The following is an 18,477-nucleotide window of genomic DNA, read 5'->3' on the forward strand; positions in this document are numbered from 1 at the left end:
TGTCCATCACCAGTAGCCTGTGTTGTCTGGTAACAGCCTCATAGGGCAGGACTTTAGCATCTTGGACTTTCGCTCTATCAATTCTTCTCACTAATATGTAATCTATTTGGGTATCATGGCCTCCACTCCTGTATGTCACCTTTTGCTCATAATTCTTCGTGAACCCTGTGTTCACTGCAAACAATTCAAGAGCTTGGAGTGTCTCTAGTAGCCTTCCTCCTTCTTCATTTCTCTCTCCTAGCCCTCTCTGACCATGTTCATCTGGATAATCTGGGCATTTCTCTCCTAAATGTGCATTGAAGTCTCCTCCAATTACCACCATTTCATTTCCTGGGATTCTGCTAATCACTTCTTCGAGATCTTCCAAAAAGCTCTCCTTTTCCTCCTGTGGTCTTCCTACCTGTGGTGCATATACAGAGATGATATTCCATAACCCACTCTCAAAAGCCACCTGTACATTGATAATCCTGTCTGAGTGTCTAACCACCCTCACTATCTTGTCTGCTAGGTCTTTGCACACTATCACACCCACTCCATTCATTTTGGTACTCTTTCCAGCATATAGAATCATGTATCCCTCTCCTAGGTGTCTTGAGCTGTTTCCTTTCCACTTGGTTACTTGCACACACAAGATCTCCACTTTTCTCCTTGCCATAGTTTCAACCAATTCTCTCCCTCTCCCTGTCATGGTGCCAACATTCCAACTCCCCACTCTCATTGACTTAACATTCCTTCCAGGCCCCTTCACCTTGTTTCTTTTCTGTAGCCCCCACTCTACAGTTTTCCCCACAGTAGCATAATTTCCATTAGTACCCTGTTGGGACACAGCACTAATGGCGGACGTTGTTAACCCGGGCCCCGGCCGATCCGGTATGTGGTTTGTGTTCTTTGCAACCATGGTTTTGGCAAGATGGTTTTACGTCAGATGCCCTTCCTGACACAACCCTTTTAGTCGCCTCTTACGACAGGCACTTAGGGAGTAGGCTGATGTGTTTAAAAACAACCAGCGCCAGGCAGGAGTCGAACCTCCAAACTCCTAATCCATAGTCAGACACATTATCCATTGCACCACTGGCCCTGGTGTGACACTACAGGACTGTAACCCAGTGAGCTTAGCACTGCAACTAGTAAAATATTACCCCTGGTCCATTCTTTTCCAAAAGTGAGAAACACCTGTTTTCTACATTTTGTCTGTTTTAAAACCATATCTCTTTAAACCAAACCAAAAGTTTGTCTTTTGCACTGATATTCTGATTCATTTCGATTTCAAAGAAAAAAAAACATTACCTTCCAAAGCATCATAAAATTGTCCCTTCCTCCACACTCTACTTCTCTCTTGTAGTAGTACAGCAGACCTTTCCAGGTGAGCAGATCACAGAGTCCGAAATGAGCTTCCTCCATCAAGCAAAGTACCTGAACATGACTCTGTCATCATAAAAGCGCCCCTGTAATAAAGAAATTAAATCCGAAATCAAGAGGGCAGTTGCCTACTGAAGTTCAAGAAGTCATAAATTTTAACCTAGCAACACATTAAAGGCTGCATCTATACAAGTACGATTCTAGAAATGCTCACCAGATTACGTTTTAAGAAAGAACTGCGCCTCAGGTTCCGCCGAGATCTTAACTCGGATGGCAGGATTCAGAGTCTGGAGTGTGGAATGATGGCGCACGGAGGGTCCACATACTGTGGATCTCTCAGTGATCTTCCGCGTGTTCAAACCGCCAGCGTGTGACTCCCCTGTCCCCGTGACCTCATTGCTCTGCTCTCGCCTCTGTGCAGCTGAGCCCGACTCATGGTAAAGTGGAAAAAAATATGCCCTAAACGTGAGATTTACTCTGGAGTGAGGATAGTTGTTACCTTCTTATCGTTGAAACGGATGTATGTGATATGGCGACTAGGTTCTTCTCCATTAGCAGGCTTAAGGTTAAAGAAAAAAACATTGCTGACTTCTTTTTTTTTTGCCAGCCTCGAGCGCTGATTAGCGAGGTTTGTATTTCATGTTTTGCAAGTTGCATCCATTTTAAGAAAAACAAGTCGCGTTAAAGACAGGAAATGAATACTTGCATTTAATTAAGTCTAGCGGTAGGCGGTTGTCTGTAAGGACCAGTTCAGTTCGAGAAGACAGAACGAAGAAGGCACCACTGGGATTCGGACCCAGCATCTCCTGTTTAAGGAGACAAGCACTTTAACCAACTAAGCCACGGCGCCCTGGGAGTGTTGTCCTTTTGCAGCCACTTGGACACACCACTCAGACACATCTGCATTCGGTGTGTGCTCCGCCTGCTCGCTGAGCAAGTTGCCACCTTTACATACAATAGCAACATCGACACCAAGAGAAAGGATGACAAATGGCTTTTATCTGGAACTTTTCATGTCCAAGGAGCTCAATGTGCTTTCTGTGTACAACAGGGCCACTGAACTCCACACTGGCCACTGAACCACAGCAGTGGCTTGCTGGCTTGACATCTCCCAAGGAAAATGTTGAAATCGCATGTGGAACAGGAAAAGGACCCTCGAGTACGAGGGAAAAAAAAGAAAAAGATCATCTTTAGCGCGCCAACCCATGTCTGGACAGCCCAGTTTCGTCGACGAGGTGGCCGAGTGGTTAAGGCGATGGACTGCTAATCCGTTGTGCTCTGCACGCATGGGTTCGAATCCCATTCTCGTCGCTCTCTATGTCTGACACGTGTGCCCGTTCGACGTTGGCCCTCCTTTTGTTTGCTCCAGTACTAGAGCCGTGCATTTTCTAGCGGTGGCTGAACATGGTATAGTAGGCTAACGTCGGTATCGAGCAGTGGCAGTAACAGTATTTACGTGCCGCTGCTGCCAAGTGGCTCTGGTTTGAGACTGCGTTTTCACTTACTTGCAGCACAAACGGAGAAAGCGATTTTTGACAGTCTCTCGAGAGACTGCGCTAGGTGTTTAGGGATAGATCAAAGGGATAGACTTTGTCAGTTCCCCCTGGGATGATGGCCTCTCAAATAGTTTGTGATTCCTCTAGACGTTTATACAGTAGAAGCCTGCTTCGTGGCTTAAATCCAAGCTAAGGAAACGAGTTAGAGGTCTGATGCAGAACTGCGAATTCAATGAAGGGGAACACTACAGTACATTGCACTGTATGTGTGAGGAAAGCTGCCCCCTTCTGTTCCTTGTCGACCGAACAGAGGACTGTAAAGGATACCGCCAAGAAACTTTAGGATGCTGGTTGGAATCCAGCTCCAAAGAGGCCCCTTTGGGTGTTATGTCATCAAAAAGTAAGAACAGAGAATCTCCCTTTGATCAAAAGCGCAACAGAACTGTTTTCCGTGGAGCAGGTTTCAGACCCGTAGACCTGTTTTATTTGTAGGGCAGGGCGCATTCCCAAACGCGAATCTCCTGTTTTAGAAATGGTTTGGGGCGGCGTGAAGTGAAAATAAGAAGTGGGCTCCAGATGCACATGGAAGCAATCAAGTGTTTCATCCGAGCTGTTTCAAAGACTGCTCAACAGCTTTCCTTTCACAGAGGCCCAACGATTAATGATGGGGGTGCACCCTTCAATGTGCCTTACGACTCTAGGGAGTGATTGAGACGATTCGTAGCGTGTTTTCATTTCCCTCTATTCCCCGTGTTGCAGTGGTAGGATGACGTAAATTCCTGCTTCAACACGTAACGGCATTATAATCACGTGCAGGAGCTGAGGGCTTTTGTTTTGTTTCGTTTTCCATGGCGTTCGTAAACGCGCAAAACAAAGACAATTCCTCCGTCTAACACGAATGTAAATGCTTTTGAAAGTGCAGTGTGGTGCAGCTTGTAAAATCCTTGTCCACATTTTTGGTTTGTTGATGTTTTTTCTGTCTGCCAAAGTTGCATTTTGACATCAGGACGGGGAGACTTTATCATTTGAACGTGAAGCCAGCCTTAAACCCTCTGAGGCGTGTCTGTCTGCCGGCATGTATCTTGTGAAAGGTTTTTTTTTTTTAACGGAGAGCGACTTAAAAAAAGTTTCTGCAGCCACCTCGCACTCCGTGTTAGATTATAGGAGGAATGCGGCGGCGGCGAGCTCGCTGTAGTTGTGGCCGAGTAGTTAAGGCGATAGACTTGAAATCCATTGGGGACTCCCCGCTCAGGTTCGAATCCTGCCGACTATGGCGTCTGCCGCACGTTGCCTTGTGCCTGTGCGGCAAAGGCGAAGTGCAGTTTCTCCTTTCCTGGTACTATAAAAATGCTACATCGCTTGGTCCTGCTTCCATGGAAAGCAGTTCTTCAGGTAATTCTACTCTCTTACCAAAGCTGTTAGGTTCCTTTCCGTGGTGAGAGGGGTTGTCATGCAACGCTGCCACATAGTGCCGACAGACAAGTGTGATGCGGGAGAAGAGAAAAGTGTTTGAAGATTTAAGAGTGTCTTAGGTGGAGCCAAAATCAAGTGTCACAAATGCAAGTGGGAGGATTTCCAATGTTTAATATGGTAAAAATAAGCGGAAGTTATCTGCCGGTCCGGCACAGTCTGCCATGCTTTTGTCATATACTGTAAAGTGGTGTCGAACTGGGTGTCGAACTGGAGCCTCACCATTTGCATATGTGAGGCTCCAGTTATATATCGAGTGTCACATTAAATGACAAAAATGAAGAGAGTTAAAGCAGCTGGAGAGGTTTTCTTACAACTTTTGAGCTGACACAGTTTTGGAAAATGTTTCCTTCACGCTGCACTGTACAACATAGGCAGCCAAGAGTCCCCAAAACAAAACAGAATTGACAGATAGGAGAAAATTCCCATTCGTCCTGAAGTTCCCAAAATCCAGCACTGAGCGTAAACAAAGTGTCTAAGTAGCGTGGGAATGCTAACCCTAACCCTAGCTGGAGTTTGAGCAATCCAGCACTGAGCGTAAAAAGATGAGTCAAAGTAACGTCTAATCGGATTAGTTTCCTTAGAGCTGGTTCAGAGTTTGCTCAAGAGTTTACCTTTCACAGATGCGCAAAGAAGAATGTTGGGGGTGCAAGCTTCAAGGCGCCTTACAGCTGTAGGGTGTGATTCGAGACGATTCGTGGCGTGTGCTGGTTCCCATATACCGTATGCACCGGGGTGCAGTACTAGGATGACGTACAATACCGCTTGGGCACGTAACGGCGTTATATGCAGGGTTTTCGTTTGTTCGTTTTGTTTTGCTCTGCTTTGCTTTGTTTTGCTTTCCATCGCGTTGGTAAGAGCGTAAATAAAAAGGCGATTCCTGCGTCTACCACTAATGTAAGAGCTATTTCAAGTGCGACGTGGTGCGGCTTTTCAAATGCTTGTGGGCATTTCTCTGTTGTTGATTCTTTTTTTGTGTAACAAAGTGGTATTTTCATGTCCGGACGGGGAGACTTTATCATTCCGACATGAAGCCACCCTTAATTCCTCTGAGGCGTGTCTGTCTGCAAGGCTTGTATTTTGGAAATGTTTTTTTGAAACGGAGAACGACTTTGAAATAGGCTTTCGCCGGCGCCTCGCGATCCAGGTAAGATTGTAGCAAGAACGCAGCGGCGGTGGGGCTTGCTGTAGTCGTGGCCGAGTAGTTAAGGCGATGGACTAGAAATCCATTGGGGTCTCCCCGCGCAGGTTCGAATCCTGCCGACTACGTTGTCTGCCTCCAGTCGGTGTGTTTCGGCGCAAGCAAAGAAGCGCGCCTCTTTGCTGTTCCTGGTGGTTTTAAAACGCCCAATCGCTTGTACCCACTGCCTTGGAAATAAGTTCTTCAGCGTCCGCGAATGGCATTTTGCAGCTGGAAGCAGATGTCGACGCGTTTTCCACAGAGCACCAAAAAAGCGTCTTTTTTGAAGGTCCAGGCACTGAGCATTGGTGGTTCAGTGGTAGAATTCTCGCCTGCCATGTGGGAGGCTTGGGTTCGATTCCCGGCCAATGCAGTGGCTTTTGCAGGGAGCGGCTCCATCACTTGCATTCCCTTGCAACTCGCAACTGAAAACCCACTGAAGCTAAGCAGGTGTGAGCCAGGTCAGTACCCGGATGAGGGTGAGCTACAGGGAAAAACAAAGCTTCCAGCTGCAAGCGGTGTTAATGGTGCCGGCGGGGGGGCGCTCACCCTGAGGTCTGTGCCGGTCCCAATGCCCCAGTATAGTGACGGAGATGCTGTGTTGTAAAAGGGCGCTGTCTTTTGGTTGAGATGTAAAACCGAGGTCACAGCGCTCTGTGGTCATTCAAAATGACCACCAAAACCTTTGACAAAAGCTCTTGGTAATTGATGGTCTTCAATAATGCTTCTCCTTTAGGTACATTTTAAATCAGCTGAAAAATGCTGTGAAATGGGGGGGCACTTCAGGCCAGTGTAGGATTTGGGTTACAAGAACCATGAAACTGCACGAGAAAGCCCGTACACTGAATTACACGGCTTTCTATTCAAAGGAGGAAAAAAGAAATTCCCTGAGTTCGATTTTTTGCAGCACAGAGAGGAGCACTGTCGTGAGGCCAGTTAGCTCAGTTGGTTAGAGCGTGATGCTAATAACACCAAGGTCACGGGTTTGAGCCCCGTACGGGCCAGGTCCTTTTCTCCTCTCTTACCAAAGCTGTTAGGTTCCTTTCCGTGGTGAGAGGGGTTGTCATGCAACGCTGCCACATAGTGCCGACAGACAAGAGTGTTGCGGGAGAAGAGAAAAGTGTTTGAAGATTTAAGAGTGTCTTACTGTAGGTGGAGCCAAAATCAAGTGTCACAAATGCAGGTGGTTGGATTTCCAATGTTTAATATGGTGAAAATAAGCGGAAGTTATCTGCCGGTCTGGCACAGTCTGCCATCCTTTTGTCAGATACTGTAAAGTGGTGTCGAACTGGGTGTCGAACTGGAGTCTCACCATTTGCATATGTGTGTGCGTTGTTAGTTGATCTGACAATTGATTTTCTAAAAGCCCCAACGAACAACCTCGTGTTTATTGCTACAATTAATAATTGTCTCAGTAAACCCATCAAACCTCTACATTTAATGGCGTCCCTGGGCGGGCGAGTTTAGAATAAAATGAGAATCAATCGCACAGAATAACTGATGTTATACAGTTATACATCGAGTGTCACATTAAATGACAAAAATGAAGAGAGTTAAAGTAGCTGGAGAGGTTTTCTTACAACTTTTGAGCTGACACAGTTTTGGAAAATGTTTCCTTCACGCTGCACTGTACAACATAGGCAGCCAAGAGTCTCCAAAACAAAACAGAATTGACAGATAGGAGAAAATACCCACTCGTCCTGAAGTTCCCATAATCCAGCACTGAGCGTAAACAAATTGTCTAAGTAGCGTGGGAATGCTAACCCTAACCCTAGCTGGAGTTTGAGCAATCCAGCACTGAGCGTAAAAAGATGAGTCAAAGTAACGTCTAAATTGGGTTAGTTTCCTTAGAGCTGGTTCAGAGTTTGCTCAAGAGTTTACCTTTCACAGATGGGCAAAGAAGAAAGTTGGGGGTGCACGCTTCAAGGCACCTTACAGCTGTAGGGAGTGATTCGAGACGATTCGTGGCGTGTGCTCGTTCCCATATACCGTACGCCCCGGGGTGCAGTGCTAGGATGACGTACAATACCGCTTGGGCACGTAACGGCGTTATATGCAAGTGCGGGATGTGAGGGTTTTCGTTTTTCCGTTTTGTTTTGCTCTGCTTTGCTTTGTTTCGTGGTCAAGAGGCGTAAGGTAAGTCGTAATCCAGGGAGAACACTGGTGGCAAACAGTCCGAGGTGAGAGGCGAGGTCCAAAGTCAAAAAGGCAGAAGGGGAGTCCAATATCCAGAATAAACGAGGTAATGGAAAAAACGCCAGGTAGAGCTCTCAAGGCATAGACTCAATACCGAGCAGCGGGAAGCAGGTAAAGATGGTAAAAATAGCACTGTGTACCGCACGGTGGAGTGTGTGCAGGTGGGTTAACTCGTGCGGCAGGGTTTGTTAATAATCACCCACTGCTGGTGCTGATTAGATCGCTTAAGAGTTGGTCTTAACTGCCTGGCGGTCATGACAAGCTCCTCTTTAAGCTGTGGTTTAGTTTTGCATTCATGTGTTTCTAGAGCAGTTATTTATGGGGGTGGGTGGGTCTTTCACAGAGGCTCAGGACAAATCCCCCGCATGAAAGTCTACTGTGTGCGTTCAAACAGTCACAGGTCAAGAGCCAGGCAGGAGGACAATGGACAGAAGAGCCAACGAGCTAAAAATAAAAGAACGAATATGAAAAAGCCACCATCTTTTTCTTTTTGACATTTTCCGACATTCATGCAAGCCAAGACAAAGTTGCTCGTAGCTACTTGTGGATTCCAATACTCTATCGAGTGCTTTGATGAGTTTTTGCAATTTGATTGTCGTCCTGTCAGCCTGTTTCTGTTTTTTTTTTCAATCTAGTGATGGAAAGTAAGAGGGAAATGATGGAGCAATCAATAACCGCTCCGGAAAAAAAATGGCAGAAAGAAATGGCCCGTCACTAAGGACATTTGTGAAGCAGAGGAGTGACATCACCACAAAGGCGACTTATTCTGCTGATCGTTTTGGTGAATAATGATTGAGGCGCGTTAAGAGAAAGGTAGCTGCATCAGCATGCTTAGGCTGCAAAGGATAAAGCAAAGGTTTACTCCATGCTGAAAAGAGAAAAAAAGAAGCACAACGTTTTGGCTGTGGAGCCTTCTGCGCCATCTTCTTTAGCGATGGTGATGATGTTTACATTGGAAAAACTGAGACACCCATACCAGAGGGGCTTGAACCACCAACCTTTCAGTTAACAGCCAAATGCACTAACCGATTGCTCCACAGAGACTGACGGCCGCTTGTGCTCCCTACATTTGCAGGTTTATGGTCAAAGAAAACAATCGTTTGCGCTTCTTGTAGCCAGCAATATTTTTTCACTGACAACCAAGAAATTGATTTCATCTTTCACAAAATGTATGGATTTCTTCAGAAACAAGTTATTCCAGAAAGGAAATGCATTCTTGCATTAAACTGAACAAAGCTGTACATGTTTGTCTGAAATGATACATTTGGCACAACAAGACACGGAGAGAGGCACAGCTGGTATTCAGACCCAGGATCGCCTGCTTACTAGGCAGGCACTTTAAGCCACTAGGGAGCACCGCACTTTTACAGACACTTGGACACATCTGCGCTCGGTGTGCACTTAACATAATCTCTGAGCCCGTTGTCTCTTTCCCATTTAATAGCAGAACTGACGCCAAGAGAAATGATGAGAAATGGCATTTATTTGACACTTCTCATGGAGCTCAATGCCCTTGACACCTCCCCAAGGCGACAGAGCTGCATTCTTTGGCGACAACATTTTTTCTTTTGTTTTATTTCTATACTTATTGATAGAAAAAAAAAACGATATGTCATGTACTGTAAGGGAAATGTCTCTTTTCATGGGGAAAGCTAGCACCAGCAAATGTTGTGTTTAGAAGAAGTGATTTAACATGACACGTGACCTAATTTACCGGAGCAAAAGCTCACCCAGCAAGCCCTGCTTTACTTCTACAGGAGAGAAGTACTGTAGAGTCTGCAAGATGTTCAGCTGGGTAGCTACGTCACCATGCCTCGGCTGCAAAGGAACAAGTAATAGGTTTATTGCATGCTGAAAAGAGAAGAAAGGAAACACAACGTTTCGGCCATGAGGTCTTCTCACACCTGAAGAAGCCTCACACCTGTAAAAGGTTCCATGGTTTTCTTTCTTCTCTTTTCAACATGGAATACACCTATTGTCTGCAAGATGTTAGAATTTCACGGTGTTTTGGAAGAAAACCTTTTTTCTTTGAATTCAAAATCAATCGGAATTTCAGCACGACACATCAACACTTTTTCTGTTTTAAGGAGATGATATTTTAAACCTGATAAAAATAGTAGGAAACACAAGTTTCTTGCTGTGAAAATTTAGATGGGGAAGTGTACTACTGGTAGCAGTGTAGAGCTCTCTGTGGTGGAGTGTAAGCGCATGTTCTATGGGCCAGTGGCGTAATGGATAACGCGTCTGACTTCGCATCAGAAGATTGTAGGTTCGAGTCCTTCCTGGCTCGTGAGGCTTTTAAACCTCTCAGGTTCCTCGGTAACAGGTTGCCGTCATGTATATGAACTATAGAAAAGCATTTGCCACAACCCGTAAATTAGCACGCAAGTGCGGGCTAGTTAACACAGAACTGTATGGAGATCATCTCCAGCTCCGAGCTCAATTGCAATGAAAAAACATGCAGAACAGAACTGGAGAGCAGCTGAATTTGTGCTCAGTAGGGTGGGGAGGACTCAGCATTGCTATTGTTCTAATTGGCATGAACTGCAGGGGATCTGAATCAGAACATGTCAGTTAGTTCGATCATTGCGTCAATATGTAGGCCACGTTAATATAGAATTATTACTTTGTCTGTCTCGTCTTTGTATATAGCTGAATGTCCCTGACAATTTCATGTTAGTTTTTAAGAACGACATTGGTTCTAATATATACATATATAGCATATAAGGAACACGTAAAAGTTTAGTCCATGCTGAAAAGATAAGAAAACCGCCACAACGTTTCATCTTGGAATAAATCTTTACTTGTTGTTTTGCAGCCTACCCATTCTGATCTAACTCCTCCCTTGAAATTCCCTAACAGATAAGGGTACGTACCGGCTCATGCGATGCTCAGTTGCAATTTGTCCCAAAACAAACAAGAACAGCAGCTGAGGTTTTGAGTTTGAACATGCACTGTATTAAAGCAGCTTTTATTTCCATTGATAAATGCTAGATATTCCTACAGAGATTCTCCAGGTGAGTAAGCGATTCCTGTTTCTGTTTGTATTTCTGTTTCATATATATATACAGTATATATATATATGTTACATGTGTCTCTGCAATAGTATAAATGAGTTATACACTATCAGGGGCTGCTTTTTTGTGCACCTCATCTACAACAAGGGTTTTTTTTTCATTTATGTTTGTGGACCTTCACCATTTGAGGAAGTGAGTTAGATAAGAAAGTTACAGGTATGGTGAGCAATGACTGACAAAGGCACGTACTGCGTATTCCTTACAGAAGAGTAAGCAATTTGTTCTAAAAAACACTGGCTAAAGTCCAACATCGTTAGCAATCTTATTACTTAAATAGAATTAACATCAATAAACTGTAAGGTGCTGGTACATGCGAGTAGATTTGATCTTCTATTAAACAAAAATGCAATTACAGCTCTAAAAAGGTCAACCTAGACTTCTGTAACAGATCTGTTCAGGTCATCGCTGTTCCTCTGACCTTGTGAGTCTTTGGAATTTTAAAAGTGTATTTTGCTTGCCTTTCATGTGGTCTGTGTACAAGTCACTGTGGCGTATGCGGTCCTACACAGCCTTGCTATAGACGTGACGAGCCTCCGCTATGTTGCAATGGAGAACAGGTTCAGTATGGAGCTGCCGAGAAAATTCAGCTGGAAAGCTCGTTGCAGAAAAGCATCGTTATCTGCGTCCAGCTGCAAAGCGTCACTCGTGGGTGCTGAACAATCGATTTCCAAGGCAGTGGGTCTAGGCGATTTAGAGTGTTAAAGGTCCCAGCGAAAACAAAACAGCGCTGGTCCTTTTTCATGCACGCACGAGAGCAAATGCAAAGGACACCGTAGTCGGCAGGATTTGAACCTGCGCAGGGAGACCCAAACAGATTTCAAGTTTGTTGCCTTAACCACTCGGCCACGATTACAGTAAATACGCCAGCTGTTGGCTTCTTGCTACAATCGAACAGGGAGTGCGAGGCGGCGGCAACTTTTTTCAAGTTCGCTCTCCGTTTAAGAAACCTTTTACGCCATACGTGTAAGCAGACACACACCTCAGAGTACTTAAGGGTGGCTTCAAGTTGGAATGATAAAGTCTCCCCGTTCGGACATGAAAATAGAACTTTCTTAGACAGAAAAAAATCAACAACGGAGACATGTGGACGACGATTTCAGTCACTGCACTTTGAATAGCATTTTTACTCGAGTTACAGGAGATGCACGAATGGCCCTTGACCTACGCTCTTACGAATGCCTTGGAACATTGAAAGAGAACAGCCCTCAAGTCCTGCGGTTTATTATAATGCTGTTGCGTGTCGAGGCAGTATTTGACTCCGTCCTACCGTTGAGACACGGGGCGTACTGTAAATGAACTGCACCTGACAGCTTTAGAAAAACACCTGGGCTCAGTACGGTGCTGAGAGCTCAGCGTTGCTGTTCTAATTAGCACGCACTGCATCGGCTATGACCCGAACTTTTCAATTATCCCGAAGGACGGCGCCTGTTTGTGCAGCAGAGTGTTGCCATCAGGAGGCTGGGGCGTAAGAGAGCCACACAGCCCGCAGGGTGAGCGCTCCCTACTGGTCCCAGTCACACCTCTTGCAGGAGCAGCAGCAACCGGAGCTTTTCCGGGGTGGAATCTCCCATCCGGGTGCCGGCCAGGCTCACACCTGCTGGGCTGCCCCGGGGGTGAGCCCAGTCGAGAGTCGCAGGGCCAGATCTAGTCACCGGGGAGAAACGATACAAGTGAAGGATTGCTCGGCTCTCGGCACTTGAAAAGACCGACAAATGTCTCGATCCCGCCGGAGCTGAATGTACCCGCATGTGTGGTGTCGTCTTCTTCCCCCGCCCCGCTGTGTTTGCTGTATTGTCTCTGAAGGCGGCCCCCCCGAGACGAGACGGGCTGTTCCTGTGCCCCAATTAACACTTTACAGGTGCCATTCCCCGGCATTGTGGCCATTGTCGGTGCTCACACGCGATAAGATAAGGCGGAGGAGAGCGGGGCATGCCCAGCGGCAGACATTCAAGGAGGGGGCAGTGCGAGGTGAGGTGAGGTGCGACACGCCGGAGCCCCGACGCAGCTAATGCGGAGCACTTGTTGGACTGGCATCGAAAGGACGTGTGCGCACGGAGCGAGCCTTCCCTGCGGCGGAGCGCGGGAACTTTCTCCCCCCCTCCCGCTGCAGGAGTTGTGTGCACTGCAGCGGTGCCGAGAGAAAAGCACAGAAGGCAGCAGGCTCTGGAGAGCAGGTAAGAGACGGAGCCTTGTGGGCAGGCGAGCAGGCCCGTTTTTTGGAAATTGCTGAAAAGGTTTGTTCGGTGTGTGGCAGGCGCACGTCGCGAGCTTGCGTGGCGATCTGCCGGTCTGGAGTTATGCAAATGAGGCCGAATTGCATCCCGGGACATGCTGCGAATGCGCAACGGCGACTGCAGATGTGTAGGAAACGGCGCGCTCGTTTTCTCGTTTTGCCCACACTTTTGAGTGTTAGTGTGGCGTGTGAGTGTGTGAAAGAGTGGGCCCAGCAGGAGGCGGTGGCGTGCGGGGCGAGGAGGTGGCCTAGACTGCGCGATTTGTGCTGTGGGTGCGGGCCGCTTGCAGGGGCCTGTTTAACTCATACTTACCTGGCAGGGGAGATACCTTGATCAAGAAGGAGGTTCACCCAGGGCGAGGCTTGGCCATTGCACTCCGGCTGTGCTGACCCCTGCGAATTCCCCAAATGTGGGAATCTCGACTGCATAATTTCTGGTAGTGGGGGACTGCGTTCGCGCTCTCCCCTGATGTGCTTGGTCCAAAATCAGATACGGGAGGGTTAGGACACCACGAGCTGCGTGGCTGCGGAAGGATCCCGGTTCGACAGGAGTGGACGCCGCTGCTGGTTCTCGCTGGCTTTTAGTTAGGGGTCCGGAGAAGCATCTCAAGCTAGTTCCACTACTCTTTCTGGACGTTCATTCCCTTTTCAAAGTCAGTCGTTTTGCTGTAGTCTGCGTTCTTTAGGCTGATTATCGAGGTTAGCCTTTATTTGGTCATGGGGGGCCTCGGTACTGTATGCTGAGTCTAAAGACAGTTTCACCCGTTTTCTGATTGCTCGGTTCTGTACCAGTGCAGACATGTCAAACAGTGAATGGCTGTACCTCTATTGTATCCGTGCTCAATGAATGAAATCGGTAACAAATGAATATATGTCTAGTTATACGAAAAACGAGTGGTTTATCGACTCATCTTCATTTGCAGATTTAGAGGATAGCAGGGGGCACATAGCATACCTCATAGCAGGGGGCACATAGCCGCAATGTATTATCAATGTTAAATTTCAACCATAATATCGACAACATTAATAAACGCATACATTGAGAAAATATTCAACCCAGCATATTTTCCGGTTATATACCACAATGCATTGCTAGTATTCGTTGGTCACGTTTTTCAAACGTAGAAGTATATCCGCAAATATCTCAGCAATCCTCTTTTGACGAGCAAGTATGAACAATAATAATACTATCTGAATACATACAGATCTTTCTTAATATTATTTTGATTAAAATAGTACGTGAATAAGCAAAAAATGGCACATAAAAATAGTGTGAATGGGGAAGATGACACAAAATCGTTTTGCCGTTTCTCTTTTCTTATTCTATGTTGTACTTTCAAACTTTGGGTACTCTTTAATTAGGACAGACTTTATTGCTCAACTGCTATGATGCAAGCCAAATTTTATACATTTATTTCAGCTTTGAGCTCAGTAAACCATTCATTTTTTAGATTATACTAAAGAAGATATTAATCATCATTTATTTGGGAAGTAATATTATATAATTTTCTCCTAGCTGCGGTGCTGAAGTCCCACCCTACATCAACAGAAAAAGAAATAAAGGAGCACGCCATGTGTTACTTGAAGAATGCATATGCAAGGCAGGGGGCCAGGAGATCTGGACACTGAAAATAATAGGTTTTTGGTTCTAACTGTTAGGACAATTAGACAGGGTTTGCAAATAGTGGACAAAAATCGTCTTAACTTCCATTGTAATATTTTTTTTTCTTGGAAATATAGAAGTTGTACATTTTAAAATGTATATTTGAATCAAAATGTGGTTTTGAGTTAGTGTGTTAATGTAATTAGTTTGTGTTTGTCGTTACTATACTGTATATTGCCATGTTACCAGAATTTGAAGCTGAAGTTTAAGACTAGTTGTGTTTTTTATAATTATTGCCCATATGTTGATTGTTGATTGATTGTATACAATGTATAATTTGAAATACATATGTTTCAGGTGTGAATGTGTATTTTCAGAATAAATTTCTAAACCTAATCATTGGCTTGATTTACTAGTTTCTACACCTGTAAAACCTATCTTTGATGTATAATAGACCTCTACCCATATACGTATAATAGTCCTCTAAAGTTATCTGTAACACCTACCATATATGTATAATAGTCCTCTGAATTTATCCGTATAATAGAACTCCAACCATTTACGTATAATGAACATCTAATCATAGACGTATAATTGACGTATAACAGTAGACGTATATTAGAATTTCATTCTAGATGAATTGCAGACCACATTTAGATGTCTAAGGTATGCGTTTAATAGACGTATATTATACGGCTTTTGCCCACTGGGAAGCTCGTTTCTTTCTACCATTATGTCACTATGACAAAATCTGTCTTTAAACACCTTGCTCAGTCTCTGACGAGACTGTCAAAAATTGATTTCGCCGATTGTATTGCAAACCGGCGGAAGCGGGGTATTGGGAAAAGTTTTCAACTAGCAATAATCGCGCCTCGGCTAAACCTCACAGGCTATGATACTGCCAATGCGCAAAGCTGACGGTTGCCAGGCAACCGCGGGGATCCTATGGAAATCGTTATCGATCGTCTCATGGCATGTCGTTGCTATAATGCTTCATATTTGTCGTCTTCTTCTTCTTCTAGCTTGAGGTTTTGAAGAATTTCATGACAGACAAGGGCTCCGTCAGGAACAAAGGGCGTTGTGAGAAAACCGTTGCTTATTTTCAGCAGCAGAAATACAACCCTTTAAATACAAGATGACAGAACAATGACGAAGGGCATGCCAGGAGGAACTCATGCACTGCAGAGGAAAGGGGGCGGGCACGTACAGTTCACATTCAAGCCACAAGTACTCTTCTCGGATGTTGCATAAACAAATCCTAACGTCCTGAAAGCATTGCAGCATGTTTGTGTCCCACTTCCCATGGCTGCAGGACTGACACGAACGGACAAACACTATCTGTGGCGTTTAGCGTGACATAGTCTTGCAGGCATCGTGCTGTCTTACTGCAATACTATACCGCTGGAGGAAACAGCACGGGTTCGATGAGCCTTGGAATGTGACTAGGAAAGAGATGCCTTTTGAACGAGGTAAAGCACTGCACAACGGAATTGAGGGATAATCTTACAGGGGATTCTGAGCGGTGTCTAAATAAATAAATTCTTCAGCTTCCGGGGATGGCATTTTGCAGCTGGAAGCAGATGTCGATGCTTTTTGAACAGAGCACCAAAAAAGCGTCTTTTTTGAAGGTACTGGCATTGGGCATTGGTGGTTCAGTGGTAGAATTCTCGCCCGCTATGCGGGAGGCTGGGGTTCGATTCCCGGCCAATGCAGTGGCTATTGCAGCGAGCGGCTCCATCACTTGCATCCCCTTGCAACTTGCAACTGAAAACCCACTGAAGCTAAGCAGGTGTTAGCCAGGTCAGTACCTGGATGAGGGTGAGCTACAGGGAAAAACAAAGCTTCCAGCTGGAAGCGGTGTTAATGGTGCCAGTGGGGGGGTGCTCACCCTGAGGTCTGTGCGGGTCCCAATGTCCCAATATAGTGACGGAGAAGCTGTGTTGTAAAAGGGTGCTGTCTTTTGGATGAGATGTAAAACCGAGGTCACAGCGCACTGTGGTCATTAAAAATGACCACCAAAACCTTTGACAAAAGCTCTTGGTAATTGATGGTCTTCAATAATGCTTCTCCTTTAGGTACATTTTAAATCAGCTGAAAAATGCTGTGAAATGGGGGGGCACTTCAGGCCAGTGTAGGATTTGGGTTACAAGAACCATGAAACTGCACGAGAAAGCCCGTACACTGAATTACACGGCTTTCTATTCAAAGGAGGACAAAAGAAATTCCCTGAGTTCGATTTTTTGCAGCACAGAGAGGGCCACTGTTGTGAGGCCGGTTAGCTCAGTTGGTTAGATCGTGGTGCTAATAACGCCACGGTCGTGGGTTTGAGCCTCGTACGGGCCAGGTCCTTTCCTCCTCTTTTACCAAAGCTGTTAGGTTCCTTTCCGTGGTGAGATGAGTTGTCGTGCAACGCTGCCACATAGTGCCGACAGACAAGAGTTATCTGCCGGTCCGGCACAGTCTGCCATGCTTTTGTCATTTACTGTAAAGTGGTGTTGAACTGGGTATCGAACTGGAGCCTCACCATTTGCATATGTGAGGCTCCAGTTATACATCGAGTGTCACATTAAATGACAAAAATGAAGAGAGTTAAAGCAGCTGGAGAGGTTTTCTTACAACTTTTGAGCCGACACAGTTTTGGAAAATGTTTCCTTCACGCTGCACTGTACAACATAGGCAGCCAAGACTCTCCAAAACAAAACAGAATGGACAGATAGGAGAAAATTCCCACTCGTCCTGAAGTTCCCAAAATCCAGCACTGAGCGTAAACAAAGTGTCTAAGTAGCGTGGGAATGCTAACCCTAACCCTAGCTGGAGTTTGAGTAATCCAGCACTGAGCGTAAAAAGATGAGTCAAAGTAACGTCTAATCGGATTAGTTTCCTTAGAGCTGGTTCAGAGTTTGCTCAAGAGTTTACCTTTCACAGATGCGCAAAGAAGAATGTTGGGGGTGCACGTAACGGCGTTATATGCAAGTGCTGGACGTGAGGGTTTTCGTTTGTTCGTTTTGTTTTGCTCTGCTTTGCTTTGTTTTGCTTTCCATCGCGTTGGTAAGAGCGTAAATAAAAAGGCGATTCCTGCGTCTACCACTAATGTAAGAGCTATTTCAAGTGCGGCGTGGTGCGGCTTCTCAAATGCTCAACAGGATGACTTCGCATGCACGCGTGCTTTCTTGCAGTCGTGTGTGCAACCATGTCTGCTTACGTGCAAACGGGCGTGGTTTCATGTATGCAAAAAACTTTCCTGGGCTCTTCTGAAGCACATAACATTTTTTGGAGATATACATTTGTCTTGTTTTCCTCTTAGGCTCTAGAATTGATAACTTTTTTTTCATTTTTGGCATTTTTATCATTTTCCAGAAAGTGGTTGCAAGCCCTATATCATGCGAAGAAACTTCAGAATTCGGGGATCAGTCAATGGATTTTCTTCAAAGTTGGATTTTTGCACTCTGTGGACCAAGAGATGTTGTTCTATAATGTTTTTTTTTCAAATTTAAAAATATCATTTTTTCATGGAGCTTTGAAGGGGATGGATTCACCCTCCTTTAGCCAGGACAGAGCTCCAGGAGCCTGGGTAGGATTCTAGCTTTCTCCCCTTGCAGGCACCTGGCACAGAAGACATCATTTTTTTCCTTAAAATCTTTTTTTTTTGTGTTCCTTGTTGTTCCAAACTTAATTTTAATCACTTTTAATTAGAGATTTTATTAAAAATAGTGCAAAAAATGACAAATTTCACACAAAATAATGTAACATAAAACGGATGTTTTTAACTTTATTGTAGTGTTTTAGAAACTAATATGTCTTCAAAAATGGTTGTTTTTCACTCCTAGGAATGAAAGCTGTTGTTAAATGATGTTTATTTTCAA

The 18,477-nt window shown here is 45.1% G+C and overlaps 5 non-coding genes across 5 annotated transcripts; 4 read left to right on the forward strand and 1 right to left on the reverse strand.

Annotated features, from left to right (window-relative positions):
• Window positions 1-2,588: 2,588 nt before the first annotated feature.
• Window positions 2,589-2,670, forward strand: trnas-gcu (transfer RNA serine (anticodon GCU)). The gene has a single exon. It is a non-coding gene; the product is annotated as a tRNA-Ser (tRNA).
• A 2,842-nt stretch (window positions 2,671-5,512) lies between these two features.
• trnas-aga (transfer RNA serine (anticodon AGA)) lies at window positions 5,513-5,594 on the forward strand. The gene has a single exon. It is a non-coding gene; the product is annotated as a tRNA-Ser (tRNA).
• Window positions 5,595-9,918: 4,324 nt separating this feature from the next.
• trnar-ucg (transfer RNA arginine (anticodon UCG)) lies at window positions 9,919-9,991 on the forward strand. Its single transcript has one exon. It is a non-coding gene; the product is annotated as a tRNA-Arg (tRNA).
• Window positions 9,992-13,316: 3,325 nt separating this feature from the next.
• On the forward strand, window positions 13,317-13,480 carry LOC138233756 (U1 spliceosomal RNA). The gene has a single exon (XR_011187681.1). It is a non-coding gene; the product is annotated as a U1 spliceosomal RNA (small nuclear RNA).
• Window positions 13,481-15,388: 1,908 nt separating this feature from the next.
• Window positions 15,389-15,530, reverse strand: LOC138233688 (U4 spliceosomal RNA). The gene has a single exon (XR_011187617.1). It is a non-coding gene; the product is annotated as a U4 spliceosomal RNA (small nuclear RNA).
• Window positions 15,531-18,477: the final 2,947 nt, after the last annotated feature.

This window comes from Lepisosteus oculatus, unplaced genomic scaffold (assembly GCF_040954835.1).
Source record: "Lepisosteus oculatus isolate fLepOcu1 unplaced genomic scaffold, fLepOcu1.hap2 HAP2_SCAFFOLD_70, whole genome shotgun sequence".
In the NCBI taxonomy this organism is placed as follows: domain Eukaryota; kingdom Metazoa; phylum Chordata; class Actinopteri; order Semionotiformes; family Lepisosteidae; genus Lepisosteus; species Lepisosteus oculatus.